The sequence below is a fragment of the Musca vetustissima genome, unplaced genomic scaffold, assembly GCF_032173495.1.
Source record: "Musca vetustissima isolate MV318-11 ecotype Yass unplaced genomic scaffold, APGP_CSIRO_Mvet_v1 utg10109, whole genome shotgun sequence".
NCBI classification, from domain to species: Eukaryota; Metazoa; Arthropoda; class Insecta; order Diptera; family Muscidae; genus Musca; species Musca vetustissima.
Genome location: NW_026883510.1, coordinates 10,295 through 16,806, shown reverse-complemented (window position 1 = coordinate 16,806; position 6,512 = coordinate 10,295).

Sequence of the window (6,512 nt, the reverse complement as noted above, 5' to 3'; positions counted from 1 at the left end):
GAGTATTTTGTTTGTATTTAAATAATAGACTTTGGCCAACACAACAACAGGGCAATGCGGCTTGTACAACAAAAATTAAATATATAAAACGCTTCTACTCTACTCTATTCATGGCAATGACAAAGAATAACAACTGAGTGAGTGAATGAGTGTGTTTTTGTTGTTGGCAGAGCTTTAGGCCACAAATTCTGCATTTGATATACATTTAAATAAGACAAAACACAAATATGCACACACAGTCGCACCCGCACGCACATTCTCTTAGTTGAGAAGTTGTGGACGTACCGACGACGTAGATAGGCCAGAGGTTAAAAGCCACAGTTACACCATACATGAAAGAAGAAGAAATTTTGTTGCCACAGTTGAGAGGTCATGTCCAGTAGACAAATGAATTTAAAGTAAATAGTTGTAGTTTTCGAACAAAATACAAATAACATTTACCAAAAATTAAAATTTAACAAGTTTTCATACTTAGGCATTAGGACATAAACAATGTGTAATACAATACAGGCTACAGAATTGCTAAATTAAAATGTGACATTAATAGTTTTGATTCGTAGAGAATGGTTTGGTAATTTAAAATATAGAAATTTATATGTGACGATGCAATTCGAAACTAAAATTCAATACAGGGGAATATGCCGTTAAGTTCAGCCGGTCGGAACTTGTTATACTCTTCATTATGTCCATGTTCGAGAATAGATGGTATAGCTCATGGTTCCGACGCTCATGGTTCGATGACGATATTCACCGTCGACGCAGATCGGCCCATAGATCATCCGAAGAATTTTCCTCTCAAACACTCCAAGACCTGCCTCATCTGATTGCACAAGTTTCCGTGCTTCAGATGCATATAACAGCACGGGTAATATCAGCGTCTTGTAGAGTGTGAGTTTGGTCTGGCGAGAGGTGACCTTGCTTTTGAATTGCTTACTCAGGCCATAGTATAATCTGTTGGCCAACACTATTCTCCTCCGGGTTTTCAAAGCTGATGTTATTAGTTTTGTTTATGGCGGTACCGAGGTTTATAAAATCGTTCACTATCTCGAAGCTGCAGTTTTCAAGTTCCAAAGTTGGTTTGAGTCTACTGGGCGTCTTGCGCGTTAATACCATCAGCTTGGTCTTCTCGACATTTACTTCACAATTTATTCAAATGTGGCTGTTACCGCTCGCAAAGTTCGACTCATTATTTTGATGCCATCGGTGTAGGCGTGTAACATGTTTTGTTTGGTGTACAATGCGCCATTTCTGTTTACCTTTGCCTCTCGTATTACCTTTTCCAGCAGGATGTTAAAAAGGTCACATAACCAACTGTCACCTTGTCTGAACACTCGTTCGATATTAAAGAGCTTTATATTCGACGAATAGGTGAAATGTATCGATATGTTTTCCGTGGGTCTATTCCAATCTGAAGCCGCATTGTCATTGGCTTCAGCCGTTCACACAACACGCTGGATAGCACTTTATATGCGATGTGAAGAAGACTAATTCCTCTATAGCTGGCACATATCATCTTGTCTTATTTTTGTGCGCGGGACACAGGATGCTGAGGTTCCAATCATTTGGCATGCATTCCTCTAGCCAAATTGTACTAATCAGCTGAAGCATGCTCCTGACCAGCACATAACCACCGGTTTTAAAAAAATCCGGCTGGTAACCCATCGGCACCTGCTGCTTTAATATTCTTCAGCCGATTAATTGGTATTCTGACCTGATCTTGGCTAGGTGGTATGTACTCTATACCGTCATCTCCTACTGGTTCTGGGGTATCTTCTTCACCGCCACTATTTGATACCCGAAGCTTTGCAAAATGCGGTTTGGTGTTTTATTCATTGGGAAAATTTCCGGACTTCGTTCTGAAAATACGATAATTCTATCTTGCATTGTGTGTTGCAACTGTTCGCAGGGTTGCCCTATACTCTTCGTTTTTTCAACTTGGTAGCATTACGTCACTCCACGGGTTTCTTGATGGCGGTCTTTGGTACCCAATTGTTGCCTTTGCTAAAATTTTTAACAAGTGGGCAATTCTTTCAATATTCTTATCGGGACGAGGAGTACTTTCCACTAGTTAGTCGGGAAGTTGAGCGGAGTAGGCATCTGCTACCTGCTGTATTTGCAGCTTTTCCACATCGAGTTTCCGTGTTACATTGCATCGCACCTTTGCTGCTACAAGGTAGAGGTCCGTATCGATATTCGCTCTTCGGATCGATCAAACATCTAAAACACTGAATGAAGTCTTCCGTCTATCACAACATGATCAATTTTAGTTTTTGTTGTTTGATCGTGAGAAATCCAGGTGGCCTGGTGTATATGGAGATACTTAAATCTGGTGCTGCTACCTACCATGGTTTTTGCTGCCGCGAAGCCAATCAGTCTCATGCCGTTGTCAGATGTTTCTTCGTGGAGACTGAGTTATCCAACGGTGGGTCCAAAACATATTTTGCAAAACGATTTTTGCATTAAAATCTGTTAGGATTTTAATGTCATGGCCAGGGCTGCGGTCATCCGTTGATTCTAGGCACTCCTAAAATATGTCTTCGGTCTGTTCATCTTTGTCTTCCGTCGGAGCATGGGCGCAAAAAAGACTGATGTACAAAACTTCACTTTTATATGGATTATAGCAATTCCCTCATCTATTGTAGAGATTCTGGAGACGAGGTCTTTTATTCTCCTATTAACCATAACTCCACATCCAAATTCATGTCTCGTTTCATGACAGCTATAGTACAGTGTGTAACCATCTAATTTACTTACGCCAGTCCCTATCCATCGCATTTCCTATAAGGTTAAAATATCGGCTTTGCGTGCGCACATATCGGTACAATGTGAACACATTCCAAGTGAAGATTCGCAGATCATGGTCGTTTATACGTATGCGGGGTGGTTAACATTGGAGGGTTTGATTTACTTTCTCGTTGGTTTTTCACAGTAGGAGGGATTTTCCGACGCCTCAACCCATTTTTTGTAGTTCTTATGGGCGAACTAGCGGCAAATATCATCTCACTATTTCAACGGATGATGAAAGTAGCTACAGTAGGAGTTTCCACAATTGATATGAAAGTGACACCAAGATAAGCCTGAACTTAGCCATGTTAAAGCCAATCACAGCCGTTGCTTGGTATCTACTATCGCCTCCCCTACGTCTCACAATTATAGTTCATGTCAAAGCCTACAAAAATACTATTTCTAGTGCCGTTGATATTATAGATTTAATATCTTTATTTTCTTGAAATAAGTGTAAGCAAAGATACAATTCTCAAACCAGTAAGGAAAGTAATAAAGTCGGACTGGGCCGATTATATGCGTCATGCCAAATTTCGTGCAAATCGAATGATATATAGAGGCTTTGGTACACGATTTACATACATCTAAATCTGAACCGATTTTCACCAATTTCAATAGGGTTCGTCCTTGGGGAAAATTAATAATCTGTGCCAAATTTTATCTCATTTGGATAATAAATGCGACCTGTACTTTGTTTATAATTTAACATCAATAGACGGACGGCCATGCATAAATCGACTCACAAAGTGATTCTATGCATATTCTCAGAAGGAACATTTTACCTGTTATAAATATATGCACAAAAACATAATACACCGTATCTCAGAGTGGTAAAGGGTATAAAATGTATTAACCAATCCATTGGAAATAGACGAAATTTATAATTTAGACTGAGGAAGAAGTTCCACTAAATATGTCCAGGTGCAGAAAACGGAATCACAAACCTGACTACAATTTGTCTTAATCAAACCTCTTATACGATGTTTGCAACGACTATTGTCTATAGACACAACTGCCCTTATGTTATGTCTACGACGGCAAACAATCCAACGGCTGGCAAGCTACACCAATAACAACTTCATTCAATGGCTGGCTTGCTGCTCGCATGCTTTCAACAAAACTTGTTTTTATTTTTAGATACAATTTTCTTCTCTCGTCCGTCCACATAATGTGTGTGCCTCATGTTGAAGAGTGAAGTAAAAGGCACAACAAGTTTTAATCAAAGAAGAGTACAAGTACTATAGTTGGTTGTGGTTCAATTAATGGTGGTGGATTTTGCAACCGGTTTCCCGTCAATTTTTTGCAATTGCTAAAGAGCTAAAGTTTAATTTCGTTGAGTATAATTCGCATATGCTTTTTTCATAATTTCTTTGTACAAATAGAAGTTTTAAGTACATTGTCAGCAGGCGGAGTTGATGGCTGACGGTTCGTCTTCTCTCTGTTGAAATGGTTGGCAGCATTCCCATTAATTGCGGCAAAATATACTTTGATAAATTCTATATCACACAAAAATATATATGTATCAAACAAAAAAATCAAAAACAAAAATGCGAAAAAACAAAGCCAATTTCAGAGTAAATGTTGTTGTGCGCGTAGTAAGTTTAAGAGACATCTCTATGAAACCCATCAAACACACACATATACAAATATAAGAAAGACATACAATTTCGCAGAGTTGGTGTGTGGTGCTTGCCCGCCCTCACTGCTCTGCTTGTTTCACACATTAGTTAAGAATTTCCTTTCTTCTAATTGTAATCACGAACTCGCATACGAGTTCAAAATTTCCGCAGCAGAGAAGAGTTGTGATCGTCTTTTTTAAAATTTTTTATACAATTTTGATAATAAGGTTTGATAATTAAGTGGGTCACACCTGTCTAGGGAATATTTTTCAAAAAGCCACACTTATAGTCATATTGGTGCATATCTATCTCTACTCTTCCCTTTTTTACATCTTGACATTTCTTTAAAAATCGAATACTTTTAAATAGCGTTGATAGACAGACCTATAAAAACAATAATTGTATATAAATTAATGTTACATTAACGTTGTTGTTGTCGTTTTTTTTTTCTATGATTTTCGCCTTGAAATGATTAATAGTTGCGCTGTCATATTTGTTGAGTTTATTGTCTGTTTAGTCCCATCATCATCGCCGTCGTCGGTATTCTGTCGGCATCATCATCATCAACAGTTCTACCATCTGCATATGTTGGCATCCGAAAAAAAATCCTTTCACTACTATGTGCGGAATACCCAAGCCTTTCCGGCGCTCATTTCATATTTTTGAAGAGTGGTTGCACATGCTGTTGAATACGTTATTAATGATACCCTTTCATAAACAAAAATTGCATTTTCAGTTTAAACTTTTAATGTTGTTTTGTTACTATGTTAAGCTGGTGCTTCAACATTTTTATACAGTAAATTACTATATTTTGAATACTTAGAATGAATTCAAAATTAATAAATAAATAGTAAACAAATTAAAAATGAATGAACATAATAAAAATTAAATGACCGAATATATGCATTTCAAAATTCCTTAAGGTCCCTCATGATTTTTCATGATTTTTTTTATTCATTTTTCATTCAAGATATCTATTAAAGTTTAACAGATTTTATTTAACTGACAGGTAACATCTTCAGCTACTTTCGGATTTTTATACCCTTCACCACACTGTGGTACCGGGTATTATGCCTTTGTGCATATGTGACGTAGTGGATGATAGATACCAAGCAACGGCTCTGATTGGCGAAGCCCAGACTTATCTTGATCGCTCTTTCATCTCAATTGTGAACACTGACCTCCCTGCGGTGTCACCTGGGGTAGCTTTTTTCATCACCCGTTGAAATAGTGAGCAGATATGTGTTGCGTGTTCACCCATAAGAACTATAAAAAAATAGGTTGAGTCGTCGGGTTAGTTGCCCACACTCGGAAAACCACTTCTACTATGAAAGAGCAAAGAAAAAGAAAACCAACCCCCTAATATTGACGACCCCCGCAAACGTATAAAGGACCACTATATGCGAATCTGCACTTGGAATGTGCGCACGTTGTACAGAACAGGCGCAGTTTTCGCTTTGGCGGGTGTACCCAAGAAGTACAAAACCGATATTATTGACTTACAGGAAACGGAAAGGGACAGGCGTAAGTGAATCAGGTGTACTCAAGAAGTACAAAGCCGATATTATTTACTTACAGGAAACGGAAAGGGACAGTTGTAAGTGAATCAGACAATTACGCCCTGTATTATAGCTGTCATGAAACGAGATTTGAATTTGGCTGCGGATCTATGGTTAACAGGAGAATAAAATACCTCGTCTCCAGATTCACTCCAGTAGATGACCGACCGAAGACAAAGATGGGCAGACCAAAGATATATTTTACAAGTGTGTAGAAACAGCATATGACCGCTGCCCTGGCCATGACATTAAAATTCAGCTGGGAGATTTTAATGCAAAATTCGGAAGGGAAGAAACATCTGCATGAGGTTTATTGACTTTGTGGCAGCAAAAAATATGGTAGTTAAGGGCACCATATTAAACCATCTCGATATACACAGGGCCACCTGGATTTCTCCCGATCAGGCAACGAGAAACCAAATTGATCATTCGTCCAGCGAATATCGATTCGGACAATTACCTTGTAGCAGCCAAGGTTCACACTCGTCTTAAGGGGACCCCCCCATTCTCGGGGTCAAAAATTGTAACGCCCAAAAGTCATGATCTTCGT